This window comes from Ornithorhynchus anatinus, chromosome 14, assembly GCF_004115215.2.
Source record: "Ornithorhynchus anatinus isolate Pmale09 chromosome 14, mOrnAna1.pri.v4, whole genome shotgun sequence".
Classification (NCBI taxonomy): Eukaryota; Metazoa; Chordata; class Mammalia; order Monotremata; family Ornithorhynchidae; genus Ornithorhynchus; species Ornithorhynchus anatinus.
Genome location: NC_041741.1, coordinates 5,679,850 through 5,696,891, shown reverse-complemented (window position 1 = coordinate 5,696,891; position 17,042 = coordinate 5,679,850). Strand labels below are relative to the sequence as shown.

The 17,042-nt window shown below is 41.2% G+C and overlaps 1 protein-coding gene across 1 annotated transcript in view; it reads right to left on the bottom strand.

The window, feature by feature from the left end:
- The window catches only part of MDGA2 (MAM domain containing glycosylphosphatidylinositol anchor 2), a 434,436-nt gene that overhangs the window by 212,770 nt on the left and 204,624 nt on the right, over positions 1 to 17,042 (bottom strand). The window lies entirely within an intron of this gene.

Genomic DNA, 17,042 nt, shown 5'->3' with positions numbered 1-17,042 from the left:
TCAGGTGGTCCCACGTGGGGCTCACAGTCTTAATCCCCATTTTACAGATGAGGGAACTGAGGCACCGAGGAGTGAAGTGACTTGCCCAAAGTCACACAGCTGACAAGTGGCCGAGCCGGCATTCGAAGCCATGACCTCTGACTCCCAAGCCCGTGCTCTTTCCACTGAGCCACACTGCTTCTCTAAGCTCAACCCCTCAACTGTAAGCTCATTGTGGACAGGGAATGTGTCTATTATTCTATTGTACTCTCCCAAGCACTTAGTACAGTGCTCTTCACACAGTAAGCACTCAAGAGATATGATTGAATGAACACGAGCCTGTTGTTGGGCAGGGGTTGTCTCCATCTGTTGCCGAACTGTACATTCCAAGCACTTAATACAGTGCTCTGCACATAGTAAGCGCTCAATAAATGTGATTGAATGAATGAAAGATGCTGTAAAGTCTTTTATAGCACATGTTTAATGGATAGAATCTAGAGTATTGGAAATGGGAAAAGAATTTTTAAAAAAGCAATAAATTAATGCATGCTATGGCAACCTTCCAAAATCATGGGTTAGAGAGTTGAAATAGTTGGACAAAATTCAAGCAGGGATCCAATGATCAACATTTTGTTGCTTACTTGCATGAAGCAAAAAGTAGGATGCTTTAGGAGCAGGGTGGAGTTAAGTTGGCCGTTCCAGCTTCACAATGGTTTATTCTGTTTTGCTCTTTATCAAGCACCTGAGCTTGGGTATTGGCCATGCTGTCCTCTGACAGCTCCACCTTCCACTCCTTGCTATATGGAGGCTGCCCGTGCCCATTAGGAGTTGGCAGAATTACATTTCACAAATCAAGGGCCAATCAATCACTCGTGTCAGGCTTATTGTGGGGTGTTTTCTTCCCAGTTGGCCTCGCTCTTTTCAACAGGCAAAAAACCCACACAGTGTAGTGATGGCTTGAAAGACACCAATATATATATGGTATATGGTACATATGATATACATATATATATATACATATATATTTATATATATGTACATATACGTGTGTATATATATATATATATATTTTTTCCCCCCTGCCCTTGTTCCACATTACATCAGCCAGCATTACCCTGCAGTTGTGATTATTGCATTATGACTTGATTACTAACTATTACTGCCACAGTTGGAAAAGCAAAAGCACAGTACGGAGCCATCTCCATTAGCGGAACATGAAATTCCTTAACAAGCTCCGCCTCCGCAGGGCTTCACTCTAGTTGAACACTAAAGTGCATAAGTGTCTACTTGAGCTGCTGCTTGAAAGAACACCCGAACTTAGGTTATTATTTCATTTAGTTTGAGCTATACTGCATGGCAATATTAGAGATTTTAACGTATTTGGAGATTATTTGTGGTCTATAGAGTCTGAAGGATTTTTTCTATCACAATCAATGATTTCTAGAATTTCTATGGCATGTGCTCTTTCGACTGTGCCACAGAAGACTGTGGGCCAGTGGAAAGAACACAGATCTGGGGGGGCAGAGGGGTGCGGTCAAAGGACCTGGGTTCTAATCCTGGCTCTTTTTTATGCTTGCTGGGTGACTCTTTGGCAAGTCATTTCTCTTTATCTCAGCTTCCCCATTTGCAAAACTAGGGATTAAATTTCTGCCCTCTCTCCCCATTTAACTGTGAGCCCAGGTGGGTGAAAGACTGTATCTACCCCATGTTTATTCCATTGCTTGGCATAGTAAACACAGAGAAAACAATAATCTTCTCATTATTACCAGATGACAAAATATTAGAAATCCACTGGTCAGAAAAGTCCAGTATGATTGGGCATAACTGAGTGATGGAGGGAAAGTATATACCTTTAAAAGGTACATTTTGTTCAAAAAAGATAATTAAGGGAATACTGCCTTAAGGCAGAAAACTTGTTTTTATCTTCTGGAGCTTCACTGAATGTCCCACTCAGTGCTTGGCACACAGTAAGTGCTCAGTGATGATTATGTTGATGAGAAAGATGAGTAGTAGATAAAAACCTACTGCAGAGAACACACCCGACAACATTCAATGCCAATTTGAGAAGCAGTTTGGCCTAGTGAAAGACCTTGGGCCTGGTTTCAGGAGACATGCATTCTAATCCCAGGTCTGCCATTTGATTGCTGTTTGACCTTGAGCAAGTTAACTTCTACGTGCTTCAGTTTCCTCATCTGTAAAAAGGTAATTAAATATACCTGTCCTCCTCCTCAGCATCTCTTTAGTTGTGAGCCCTCTGTGGGACAGGGACTGTGTACAGTCTTCATATACTGCATGTAACCCAGCATTTAGTATATTGCCTGGTACACAGGAAGTGCTTAACAAATTCTGCAATTACTATTATAATAACTCAACTTTTAATAATGATATTTGTTAAGTGCTTACTATGTGCCAGGGACTGTACTAAGCACTGGGGCAGATGCGAGTTAATAAGTTTGTCGAATTTGCTTAGAGCAGCTAGCCCTCCATCATACCAAGCTGAAGAAATCAGATAAGGTTAGTGCTGATAGGTGAGGGATATTCAAAAAGATCAGAACAATGGATTTGAAATGAGGACACAGAGGGATTTTCTTTAAAAAACCAGACAAGGGACAGGGGAAGCAGTGTGGCTTAGTGGAAAAAACACGGGCCTAGGAGTCTGAGAACCTGGGTTCTAATCCTCACTCTGCCACTTGCCTGCTGTGTGACCTTGGGCTAGTCATTTAACTTCTCTGCGTCTCAGTTTCCTCAACTCAAAAATGAGGATTCAATACTTTGACTTTGAGCCTCATGTGGAAGAGGATCTGTGTCTGGCTTGATTAACTTGGACCTATCGCAGAGCTTAGTAAAGTGCTAGGCACAAAGTAAGCACTTAGCAAATACCACCATTATTTTTGCTGTTTGCCACTGAACTGCCAGTCTTTATGGACTTCCTGTTTTCCTCACCCAGGGTGAAGCACAGGACTGTTCCAAGCCTCCTTGGGATCCATTTTGTTTGCAGGCGGGGATGGGGCGTGAAAGAAAGGTGACAGGTTGGACTAAACCAGTTCAATCTGGGCCTATAAATATAAGCAAATCCACAAACCACCTAAATATCTAATAGGCTAAAAATTTTCTGTTCCAGCTTTACAGCAACCTTGCCTTTTCTCCTTGAGAAAATTATATAAGTTTGATCTGATTCAATTTCCTCAAACGTAAAATGGTCCTGGCCTCACTGGAGTGGTAGGAAATAATAATAATAATGATAATAAAATAAAGCATTTTGCAAACATTACAGTGATTATGAATATGAATCACGATTACTGGCAATATTGCAAATGATTTCCTCATTTCTCCTATGCTACTGAAATTCCTTTCTCTTCTCTCCTTGGGCATGTCAGCCTGGAAGATGTGCAGCAATCTAAAATGCCCATAGCAGCTAAAAACACTTGGTTAATGGCACTTGGTTTTCTACCACATTACATAGGATAAAGCTGCTACCCTTTCCATATTCATGACTTCTAGGAAAACCCCTCAAAACCCATAAATTTCTTACGTCTAAAAAGTGATAGAGTTCCCTGAAAAAAAATGTTGAAATGTTTGATTTGGGCATTAAAATTATCCACAAGAATGACTGCAGCCTAAAAACAAAAATTTTAAACCTCCACTTTGGAAAGGTGAGAAAAACATACAACTATTAATCAGATTATCCATGAGGATCTCTGTATAAAACAATATCCATGAGGCCATTTCCAGGAAACAGAATATTCTGATCAGCATTATGTTATTAAATTGGTATTTCAATTTCAAAAGTAATTGGTTGTGATATGCAGGCCTACTTTCCATCTTTCTAAGGGCTATTATTCTGAAACACAACTTTCAATACAGAAACAATTCATTATTTTTATTTTAAACAAAAGTGTCTTCACAACTTCATGACCAACTATATTTTGCTGTCAATATTGACAAATAATTTTAAAACTAGCTTCCTAAGGAAAATGTGAACAAGTTGTTAGTGTCCAAGGCCTTTTCACTCTGAACAGTATCTTCCAGCATTCGCTGTAGCTGTAAATTGTATCACTTCCCTGGCAGAAAGATGTAAAAGATGTCCAGATTGCCATAGTCAAGGGAAGAACCAGAAACAAGACTGATCAGCTGTTGGTGCATTTCACAAGCAAACAATTCAGACAAACCCAAAATAGCATCCAGAACATAGTCGGGACTGTGTGTCTTGCCTTGTTTGGATTCTCTTGGACCCTTGGAACACTACTCCCAACACAGTCTGTGGTCAATAAACGCTCTCGATAGACTGCTCTGTTTTCCCTGGTCGATGTCACGCTGGAGAAGGAAAACAACCTGCAAAGACCTTTGCTGTGACAACAGCAGCCCAGAGCCACTTTTCTGGTGTGTGACCTTGGGCAACTCCCTTAACTTCTCGGTGCCTCAGTTCCCTCATCTTTAAAACGGAGATTAAGACTGTGAGCCCTATGTGGGACAAGGACTGTGTCCAACCCAATTATCTTGCACCTACCCTAGTGTTTAGAACAGTGATTGGCACATAGTAATAGCTTAACAAATACCATATTTATTATTGTTACTGAGATTGGCAACAAATGGGCTGACTTTCAAAATACCATCAATCATCAGCTATATGCCACCAAATCCAACTGATAAACCCTTCCTGCAGCTGAATGAAAAATCCATAATCTACACCTTGAAACTCATTATTCTAATATCCATAGAAATGCCATAGGAACCTTGCATTAGTCCAAGAAAATTCCTCTTCTCCCACTCCCTTCAGTTTAGCCCTTACACTTGGATTTGCACCCTTTCTTCACCACAACCGCAGCCCCACAGCACTTATGTATGTATCTGAAATTTATTTACATATATTAATGGCCGTCGCCCCCCTTCAAACTATAAACTCCTTGTGGGCAGGGAATGTGTCTACCAACTGTTATATCATACTCCTCAAAGCACTTAGTACAGTGCTCTTTCCTTGGTAAATGCTCAAAAAATATGATTGATCCGTGAAATCACCCAATCTTTTCCCTATGGAAGATAGCTTCCCACTTCTATGTTGACATAATCCTAGTGGCAGAAGGCCTCCTTCTCTACAGGTCTTTAAACACAGAGTAGATTCTCATGAGATTAGAACGACCAATCGGTAGCATTTATTGAGCCCCTATGTACGTAAAGCACTGTTCAAAAGTGCTTGGCAGAAGACAATAGAGATGAGAATATATAATTTCTGTCTTCGAGGCATTTATAATACAGCAGAAGAGACAGACATTTAAATAGGTTACATAGAGGAGGAAGATACAGATCTGGGATTTTAGAACTCAAGTCTCCTGATTCCAAGCAGAAAGGTCAAACTAGGCGTAAAACCTAAAAAGGGCTGGTGGGAAAAATATTTTTGATGTTGAGGAGCAGATTCCGTGGTGCTCGGCTGCAAACAAGGGGTTATACACATACAGAACAAAAGTAATCTTGCTCAGGACACTTATGAAATGCTGTAAGGATTATTATATAGTAACGATAGGAAATCCTCACCTATTGAATTACACAGAATGCTTGGAATTTAGAACAGCCCATACAGAGACAGAAGTTTATATAGGCTTCTAGAGAACTTGAATGATCCAAAGATGGCTTTATCTGCCCAATAAAATGCAGCTAAAATTTATGAGAAAAGTAATCAAAACAACTGGAGTCCAATCATCAACTTGCCAGTGCCTCTGTATATTGGGATAATCACCTGTGAGAGGCCACTGCTCCAGCTTGACTCAAACTATTAATCTTGGATAAAAATGGCACTTTTCTCAGTGGGTTGAGCTATAACATGAGAGTGGAAAAAAGGAAAGAGAGAGAGAGAGAGAGGGAGGATTGGGCAGAAAGAGAAAATCCATACACACGTATGCATATAAATGCAAACTAAACTAAAATCAAACCTCTGGCCTAGATTTGTAAGAAGAAAGTGAGAGTTTTTAAAAATAAAGTGTTTAATCTGGATCTGTCGATAGGACATCTAAATCTCTAGTCTTTTATAATATGCCCTAATTATACATTTTTTTCTTTGAGTTGCTTTAAATGATTTATTTAAGACCCTATGAAAGTATTTTCCAATAGTGAAAATTTATACATAAATTCCCATAACCACAAGAAAGTCAGTATTAACTTCCTATCAATAATGGTGAGATAATTTTCAGAAGCATTTGGGTATGATATAAATTAAATTTCACACAGACTCACAACACTTTCAGATCTGCACAGGATGACTGAAATCTTTCTGAGGCATATGGGATAATCTGGACAGATTTTCAAGTCACACCATTATGACAATCTGTTTCCTATATTTGTAGAAATGAATTCTGCTATTTTAATGAGATAAAAATAACTATCATCTTCTTTCTTACCACCATAAATAATCTGCTGATCTATCAAGACAACATCACTTTATCACTAAATACCAAGCTCCTTGAGGGCAGAGATTATGTCTTTTATATCTACTGTATGCTCCCAAATACCCAGTAAAATGGTCTATAAACAGTAGGCATAAATACTGAATCTGATTAAGAAATGATATCATTTAAAAAGAGAATAAGTCTAATAAATTTGCTAAATTGGAGTCTAAGAAATGTCATTTGAATTCATTACATTTTACTGCATGCTACTTACTGAGCACCACCATACAATAAGAATGACCCAATTTTTGAATTTGAGGTGTTCGTCATCTATGACAACCAGACACACACGACTGGAAAACACCCCTTTACAAGAGCAAATTCAAATGACACCATCTACGCATTCTACATGATTCCCTCATTTACATGCTCTGAGCCCAAAAGTTCCTGTCATTGATAAAATGCTTAACTTCAGCAAATCAATGGAAGCCTACACAAATCACTACTTTGCACTAGATTGTCATTCTCCCAGTAATAAATATTATTGCCTTTAAGCTGAGAGAAGCAGACTCAACAGAAGTTTTTACCAGCTAGTTGGTAGGTGCTCAGAAACCAAACATAATTTCACTGATTTTCCTCTGGAACTACGGTAGCCAAATTACACCTCAAAGGATGACCCTCAGATAATGTAAAGTCTACAAGATGCTGCAAGACTAAGTAACCCTATGATCAGGCCTTGCTCTGCCACTTGCCTGCTGTGTGACCCTGGGCAAGTCACTTAACTTTTCTATGCCTTAAGTCCCTCATCCGTAAAATGGGGGTTAAGATCATGAACCAGCTCTATCACTTGTCTGCTGTGTGATGGGGCAAGTCACTTTGCTTCTCTGTCTCTCAGTTCCCTCATTTGTAATGTGGGAAAAGAGACTCTGAGGCACATATGGGATAGGGACTGTATCCATCCTGATTATGACATATCTACCCCAGCGTTTAGTACAGTGCCTGGAACATATTAAGTATTTAACAACTATTACTATCATCAGACCCTTTGCAGGAGTAGAGTTGTCCTACAGCTTGAAGATTTCACTGCCCAACAATCAGGCTTCATTCATGAGTATCATCTCGTAAAAGCATTATCATCCACCTTTTCATCTGCCAGGCTCCATGCTTTCCACATTCCAAAATGTTCTAGAGATTTTTAATCTCAAATAATCTTCCATTTCCTTATTTTTAACTCCACACCACTCTCAGCCCTCTAGTTTCTTCAAAGCTTCCTTCAAAGCTCTCCACCTGCTGACCTCACCACATTCATTTCCCTCTAGACTTAAGCTCGTCCTCTAGACTGTAAACTTGTTAATCATGATAATTAATAATTATTATGATATTTGTTTAGCGCTTACTAAGTGCTGAGCATTGTTCTAAGCGCTGGGGTAGATACAAGCTAATCAGGTTGTCCCACGTGGAGCTCACAATCTTGATCCCCATTTTACAGATGAGGTAACTGAGGCACAGAGAAATTAAGTGGCTTGCCCAAAGTCCCACAGCTGACAAGTGGCAGAGTGGCATTAGAACCCACGACCTCTCACTCCCAAACCCGGGCTTTTTCCATTAAGCCATGCTGCTCCGGGAATGTCTCTGCCAACTCTGTTATATTGCATTCTCCCGAGCACTCAGTCCAGTGCTCTGCACACTGTAAGCACTCAGTAAATACCACTGATGGGTTGATTAAATCCCAACTCACAACTTCCAGTTCTTCCAGGTTTTGGCCAATTCACCCAATCTTCCCTCTGAGCAATGTGCTCAAACTGTTCCCGAGGCATGAAAAGGTCATGCTGTCTTTATTTACAGAGCATTTTTTTTTTATTTTCCCCTAACATTTTCACATCCAATTAGTTCGTTTTACCCCCACATCTTTGCAAAGTAGAGAGAGACAGGTGTTACTATCCACATTTTACAGATAAGGAAATCGAGGCCCAGAAATAGTAAGTAACTTGCTCAAGGTCATGCAGAAGTAGAGTTGGCATTGATGGGACTAGAATCCAGGGACTATCAACTCCCAGTCGCAAGCTTTTTCCTCTAAACCGCACTGCCCATTCCAACTCATCTCTCCTATTCAGTCTCAATTCAAGGTCTACTTCCCCATAAAAGCTACCCCTGAATAACTCCGCCAAACCTCCCGCCTGTTTTAACAATCAGTGACTCAGTCCTTCTCTTTCAACTCACTCTTGTAATTGGCCATGTCTGTATGGGTCAAATTTAATGGCAGGCTGAAAAAAAAAATGTCACAGCATCCAGGCACACAATTAAATGGGTTTAATGATAGCTCCTACAATAGCCAGCTGACATGAGGAAGATTTGATAGTAGCCCTTTCTCTTAGAGTTCAGCATAGCAGTTCCTCATGGAGGTCATGAACCCGGGACGTTTTTTCCCGTAAGATGGTCTACGTTCTGAAAGGCACAGGAGGGCATCCCTTTTGGCAGCAGCCACCCGATAGCTAGTGGCTTTGATCTCCCTTCCCTCATCCTGTTGCCTTCCTTCCCGGATGCTTCGGCCAAGATGGGATAGAGCCTGGATTTAAACCCATTGTTGGGTAGGGAATGTCTCTATCTGTTGCTGAACTGTACTTTCCAAGCCCTTAGTACAGTGCTCTGCAGACAGTAAGCTCTCAATAAATATGATTGAATGAATGAACCCCCAACCTTCTGGACTCCTAGGCCCGTGCTCTACCCGACTAGGCCATGCTGCTTTTCACTGACTGCAAAGTACTGTATGAAGCACTTAGGAGAATGTAACAGAAGCAAAATACACATTCCCTAAAATCTCTAGACTGTAAACACCTGAAGACCGAGGAATCATGTCTACTGACTCTATTATACTCACCCAAATTCTTAGTGTAGTGCTCTGCACACTGTAAGTGCTCAGTAAATACTATCGATTGACTCCTTGCACACCAGGAAGTATATATGTGAAGTAAGGATAGTTTACTGGAAGTGTGGATTTCACTAATGTTTTTCTGTGCTAAATGAAATTTCTCAGGGATTTCCAAATGGGGTTCAGATCCTTTCAGAGATTTTCCCCAAGGGTCAGAGTTCAATGGGAACACCCCCTGAAAATCACACGTAAATTTAGAAACATGCCCTTAGACTGTGAGGCCTATGTGGGACAGGAACTGTCTGAAATGTTGGAATTGTATTACCCTAGCGCTTGGCACATTGCAAGCACTTAACGAAAACTGCAATCATCATTATCATTATTACTATTATTACTAATGACATTGCAGAGAAAGCTGCAGAGGTCGCTGCTACCAGGATGACAATTTTCAGGAATTTCCAGTTACCAAAACCCACATTCCGTTTCAGCCAAAACAGTGAAAGAGGGACATTCTCCCTGATAATTCTCCCTGACATGTGAGGTCCCGTCTTCCCATTAGCCCACAAATGAGGCATAGCACATGCGAAAATCATCCTGGATTTAGAAATATGCTTCATTTGGAATCAGGCAAATAGCACATTTTAAGTCCATTTTTATTTACCTGCACAATAGTCTTCGGGTATCAGAACCGAATCTATTTTACAGGCAGAGAAACAGATGCACACTAGCACTAGGATCATGCAGTTGGCAGGGAAACTGAGAATAAAACCCTCTTCCCTTCTCTGGCCGCTTGCCCCATCCACTAAATTGTTCTCATTTCCATACAACTAGGGGATTTAAGGGAACAAAATCACCTAAGAATGTATGATAAAATGCATCCTGGAGCAAGGAGACAAACTCAACAGAAAACACGCATCAACAATTTACCTCCTTAATTGATATGAAGTGTGTCCTCCAAAAGCACCACAGATTGTACCTTAACCCTCGGCAGTCATCTTTGCCCATCTGGTCTTGGACCAAAGGGGAGGGAGTGCAGCACTGAGTAGAATGTACTTTGAATCATCTACAAATAGGGCATGCTGGTGATGAGAATTTTGTTTGAGAAACAATCACCCCCGGCAATGTGATGTTTGTGCTCTGTGAGTTGTCCTGGATGGTAATACACAAAGAGGCTCCTCTTCCCCCTCTACTTCCTCTTCCCCCTCTACTCCCTCTGCCATCCCCCCTTTACCTCTCCGCAGCTAAAGCCTCATTTTCCCCTTTTCCCTCTGCTCCTCCACCTCTCCCTTCCCATCCCCACAGCACTGTACTCGTCCGCTCAACTGTATATATTTTCGTTACCCTATTTATTTTGTTAATGAATTGTACATCGCCTTGATTCTATTTAGTTGCCATCGGTTTTTACGAGATGTTCTTCCCCTCGACGCTGTTTAGTGCCATTGTTCTTGTCTGTCCGTCTCCCCCGATTAGACTGTAAGCCCGTCAAACGGCAGGGACTGTCTCTATCTGTTGCCGACTTGTTCATCCCAAGTGCTTAGTACAGTGCTCTGCACATAGTAAGCGCTCAATAAATACTATTGAATGAATGAATGAATATTTTCAGTGTGTGATGTATGGAGTTTCTTTTTCAGTTGCCATGGTCAGCAATTCATCGAGGAAAGATCTCTAGTGGTTTGTATGTGTGGTTGGGGATGGTGGGGCGGGGGGGCAGAGGTCAAGCATTGAGAGTGATTCTAAGCAGCATGGCTTAGTGGATAGGGCATGGGCCTGGGGGTCAGAAGGACCTGGGTTCTAGTCCTGGCTCCGCCACTTATCTGCTGTGTGACCTTCTCTGGCAAGTCACTTCTCTGGGCCTCAGTTACCTCACCTGTAAAATGGGGATTAAGAGTGGGAGTCTCTTGAGGGACAGGGACTTTGTCCAACCCTAATACCTTCTATCTACTCCAGCGTTTAGAACAGTGCCTGGCACATAGTAAGCATATACCAAATTCCTTAATATATATATATGTATATATATATATGTATATATATATATATATATATGGGTAACGTGGGCAGAGAATGCGTCTCTTGTACTGTTGTATTGTACTCTTCCGAGTGTTTAGTACAGCGCTCTGCACATAGTAAGCAATCAATGAATACAATTGATGACCGGAAAGAACACAGATGAATGAATTTTGCAAATTCAAACTCCCCCTCTCCTGGAACCCCATTTTGAAATGGACTAGGTCTTCCCCTTCATTAGCCTGAGAAATTGTGAACAAGGTGGAACACGATCATATCTTAAAGACATTTTTGGTGGACGAGACCTCCCTGTGACAAATGAATCCAACTACAGTGGGGATCCCTTCCTGTCACATGGTCTAATTGGAGTGCTACATTTTATCCTGGAGAAAATAACCACTCATTAGACATGAGTCAGGAAAGCTTCTGTTTATCAGTTCAGCTCAATGCTCTAGTGAGTAATTGATTTATGCCTCCCATTACTAAAATGCCCTCCCAAATGAATCAGCTCCTCTTTGGAAAAATGGATGGAATAAGCAGGACTTGAGATTTCTTAATACTTGCATGCTCTTTGGCGAGGTTATCCACTGCCACCTAGGCAAAGTTCACTTGGACTGTTTTTTCTGACAATCTTCTGGATATGAAGTTGCACACAAGAGACAGCAGAGTCAAATGGAAGGAGCACGGGCTTGGGAATCAGAAGACCTGGGTTCTAATCCCAGCTCTGCCTCTTGCCTACTGTGTGACTTTGGTGAATCACTGAAGTTCTCTGTGCCTCACTTTCCTCACCTGTAAAATGGGCATTCAATAGGTGCTTTCCCTCTTACTTTCAGTGTGTTCCCCAGGAGGGACAGTGATTATGATGACCTGATAAACTTGAATTTACCCCCACCACTTAGAACTGTGATTACTAAGAACTAAGAATTACTAAGCACTTAGTAATTAATACTAATACCCATTGCTTAGTACAGTGCCTGGCACATAGTTAAGTGCTTAAGAAATACCATTTTAAAAAAATACTTAATTCTTGAGAAGCAGCATTACCTAGTGGCAAGAGCACGGGCTTGCAAGTCAGAGAATGCGGATTCTAATCCTGGTTCTGTACTTGTCTGCTGTGTGACCTTGGGGAAGTCACTTTACTTCTCTGTGTCTCAGTGACCTCATCTGTAAAATGGGGATTAAGACTGTGAGTCCCATGTGGGACAACTTGATTAACTTGTATCTACCCCAGAGCTTAGAACACCGCATGGTACATAATAAGCACTTAAATACCATCATCACTATTATTATTATTACTTAATGAATACCATGATAATAAATACCATAATAAAAAAGGTAGTGTGCTTAAAAAAAATACAAGAAAACTCCAACATCTCATCCATAGAGAAACACTACCTCAGGTCCTTGTTTGGGTTGCCCTACTGCTGTTCACAATGCTCCGTATCACCAAATGGCTTCTGTTTGCTAGTCATCAGCTTCTCCCCTCCCACCCCATCCCCAGCTATCCATCTCTCAACTCTCAGCCAAACCCCAGGATACCAGCTCTGCTCCCTGGCTTCAGCCCAGTGAAATCATCCTCAGAACCAACTGCCAAAAGTGCCCTTCAGCTGTTGGACTGAACCCCCTACGCCAGCTGTTCTGTCATCCTTCCTTATCCACTGACTCCAAACAAATGAAGCCCAGGTAATTTTTTCAAACAGGCTACAAACCGAAACTGATTTACCTGCATTTAGGCCTCTGTCAGGGAGAGAAAGAACGGCTCTCTAATTTGTTCTCTTTGGGGCCGTGATAAGCTTGAAGCGTCAGGGGAAAGGAAAGCTGTTCTTTTGCCTTCAGCTCGATTTCTCTTTGAATGTTGATGGGTCAAAAGGTTATTCCTCTGCCCGGGGATAGATGAGGGGTAATGGCGGCTATCGGGAAGAAGGGAGGTGGTAGATACCCTGAGCAGCAGGAAGGCAGTTAAGGAAGATGGACGGACTCTTAAGCAATAGGGAATCAGATAACCGGTATCAAGGAGTAGCGGGGAGTGGAGGAGATACCTGGTAGGGTGGGAATACTAGTGTGTTTCAGCAAGAGCTTCCCTCCTAAATACCTTGGCCTCTTCATGATCGAGACCAGGGTGAGTCAATTCACAATCACCTAGGCTCCCGCTGACTTCCAGGGGCATCTAGCCAATCTTTAGCCTATAACACCTACGTTACCATCTTGGACTATGCTTAGTAGAGTGCTCTGAACACAGTAAGCATTCAGTAAATGCCACTGATTGATTGACTGATTGATTGGACATGGCATAATATGGCAGGATGCTTGTGAGTAGAGAAAGTAATGTTTTTGTTGCACTTTTGTTCAAGCACTTAGTAGAGTGCGTTGAATTTAGGCAGTCAATAAACATCATGACTAATACTAAATTTAATTAAGCCAGTGTCCTTCAGAGAACAGCCAGGAAAACGTAGAAGGGATATCAATATTCCAACCCAAGGGCACGAAGACTGGGAGCCTGAAATATCTGTAGCATTGGATACTCACTCCAAGGCCAGCTATCTGAATGTCACAAACACAAAATCCCCAAGAGAAAGTACTGCCAATAGATGTAACCAGAACCTAACTGATTTCAAACTGATGGATAGGAAAAGCATCCTCTCTGGCATTCCAACTCTAGGTGAAAATGTCCTCTGTACTGACTGGCTCAAACCACTAGGAGCTCTGATAAAAGTTTAAAAAAAAAACCCTCAGTGCCCAAGAAAAGTGAATTGAAACATGAACGTGAAAAGAGCAATTTAGCGAACTGTTTGCAGAGGAATCTAACTCTGCCAGGGGATTAGACCATGATTGTAATGTACTCCTTACACCAATAACCTTGTCAGCAAATAAGGTCAAAGAGAAAATGGCATCAAGAAAGGGATAATAGGTCAAAGAGAAAACACCGAAAATGACAGCAGGAAGGCCAAACATAAAAGACAAAGGAAAAAACAGGTTTTGTGATTATCAGCCAATTTGTGAGTGTCAAAACCCCAAGTGGAGAAAGCTCCACCAATGACAAACAGGAAACAAGGAAACAATCAACCCCCTGCAATCCCAACCTGCTCAACGGAAGATACCGACCCCCTGGAGGAGATGACCGACTATTGCCGAAGAAACCGCAAGACTCACCAGCTTTCGTGGGAAAACTCTAAGTAGGAATAAAACAAGGTGGAACAATGTCACTAAAATTGTTCACAGCAATATTGGAGTTGTTCATCAGCAGATTCAACTGGAAAGGAGGACTCGATATCCATGGAGAACAACTGACATTTCCTTTTTACTGATGGCTCTTTCATATTTGAAATTTGATGTGGCATAATTGGCAAAGACAAATCAAGTAACTGCAGAAATGGCTGCAGGGAGTAGGGCGGGACATTTGCTCTCCTGCGGGGTCTTTTGGACAAAGCATGATTCTAGAAGACAAAGGGCCAGGGTTCTAGTCCCAGTTCTGTCAGCGATCACCTGGGTAACGTCTCTGGGCCTCAGTTCTCTTATATGCAAAGTGAGAACCTGGGGTCTAATCCTGCCTCCACCACTTGTCTGCTGTATGACCTTGGGCAAGTCATTTAACTTCTCTGTGTGTCCGTTACCTCATCTGCAAAATGGGGATTAAGACTTTGAGAACCATGTGGGACATGGATTGTAGCTAGCTAACCTGATTAGCTTGAATCTCCCACAGCACTAAGTACAGTACCTGGCACATAGTAAATGCTTAATGGATACCATTTAAAAAAATGGAGATTGGCTCTTTCTGCCTCCCAGAGATGTTCTAAAACTAAAATGATATGGCACTGTAAAATTCCTTGGAAAATAAACGCTATATAGACTCAAGGACAATGAATATGATAGGGGAAAAACTTCAATGAATTGAAGAATGGCATTTCTCTCAGCCATGAAATAGACGAGGCCAACATAACTCTAAGCATGCAGCAGAAAGGGAAAAGCAACATCATGAGATCAGCAGAAGCAGAGCCCATAGTTGGATAATGAGCTGTCAATAAAGAAGAAAGGAAAGTTTCTATGTCTGCTGCTCCACCATCACTGATATATAGATATGAACAATGGTTGGAAGGCACAAGAAGAGAATAATACTGTAAGCCACAGATCAATGAATTGGTTCATGTCAAGTAAGCTCATTATGGGCAGGGGGCATGTCTGCTAATTCTGTTGTACTGTACTCTCCCAAGTGATTAGCACAGTGTTCTGAACAAAATAAGCGCCCATCAATACAATCGATTGATTGAAGTCTCACTTGAAGAACATTTCATTCAAAGAAATCAGGGAGTGAACAGGAAGCATGTTTCAAGCTATGTTCAAATGTAAAAATAAAGACGAGTGAGCAATGAATTTCTAGATTTAGGCAACGATTAGACTGCTAACTTAATGGACTGCACACAAGAGTAGAAAATGTCCAATGGGAGGCAAACAATGTACTGGGTGGATTCAAGAGAAGCAGTGTAGCCTAATGGAAAAAGCATTGGCTTGGGAATCAGGGGACCTGTGTTTAATCCTGGCTCCAGCACTTGTCTTCTGTGTGACCTTGGGTAAGTCACTTTACTTCCTCATCTGCAAAACGGGGATTCAATACCTGTTTTCCATCGTACTTAGACTGAGAGCCCCATGTCGGTCCTGATTGTCTTGTATCTGCTCCAACACTTAGTACAATGCTTGGTACATAATAAGCACTTAAATATCCTTATTATTATATTATTATCATTATTTTATTATTATTATTATCCAAAAACAAAACATCTCAGCCGGAGATGGGTCCACCATACTCAAAAGAGAATATGGAGTTGGGTCATTGGTTTGGGTTCAGGGAGAAGCAACCAAGAGTTGGTTGAAAGGATCTCAAAGACATTTTCCTTACCTAGTCACTATTGTTGCAACTGAGACTGCTGTTGATGATGACTACCAGGCTTATGTCTTATGGATTTAGAAACAAGAGCTTTTCCATGGAGGGCTTTGTCCATCTGCATTTCTTTCCATCTTGGTTTGACAGACCCAGTTTGCTGATTTCCCAGCTCAATGTCAGAACTACAATTTATCAACAAGCCTATTCCCAAGGGAATATCATTTTAGGAATTCATTACAATCTTTTAAATCCTATAAAATGCTTTTCCCACTCTCAACCTAAAAAAATCATAAATGAAAGAAGAGACAGCTCATGTGATAGGCACAGTTTTTAATGGAGCATAGGAATTGCAAACGTATGGGAAATGTTTGGGGTTTGATAAATGAAGTGTTTCATCTAAATAGAAATCCAATTTCAGTTTCAATCACTGCTTTAAAATCTAAAGTGAAAGCTTTTTTTAAAAAAAAAAAATGATGCCTGTCCTATGTTTCTAATTGTTTTTTAATATGGAATGCTATAAGGAATAGTTTTCTAATGAAGAAATATTTTCCTTCACCTTCAAAAATGAAGCTGGAAGCAGAATTTCCTTTAATGGGAAAAAAGACAGATACCAGATGCAAAACAGTTCAGGGCACTCCTCACTGAGTCTGTATGAGGTATCGATAAGGGACTGGGAACTTGGTCTTGAGCTAAGAATGTTAGGGTGATTGAATTTAGGATCTCTCTAAAGGGATAAAGGTTTAGTATTCTAGAATACCTCTCTGGGTAGATGGGTCCATTGCTCTGGAGCTGCCATGATTCCCTGGCTTTCGAATGGCCCTATTTGCTTCAGTGGCAGTGCCAGGGTGATTTAGAGATGAATGACTTATTAAAGGCTTTTATAGGCAATAATAATCAGTTCTCCCTTCAGCTTGGACTGTGAGCCCCATGTGGAGGG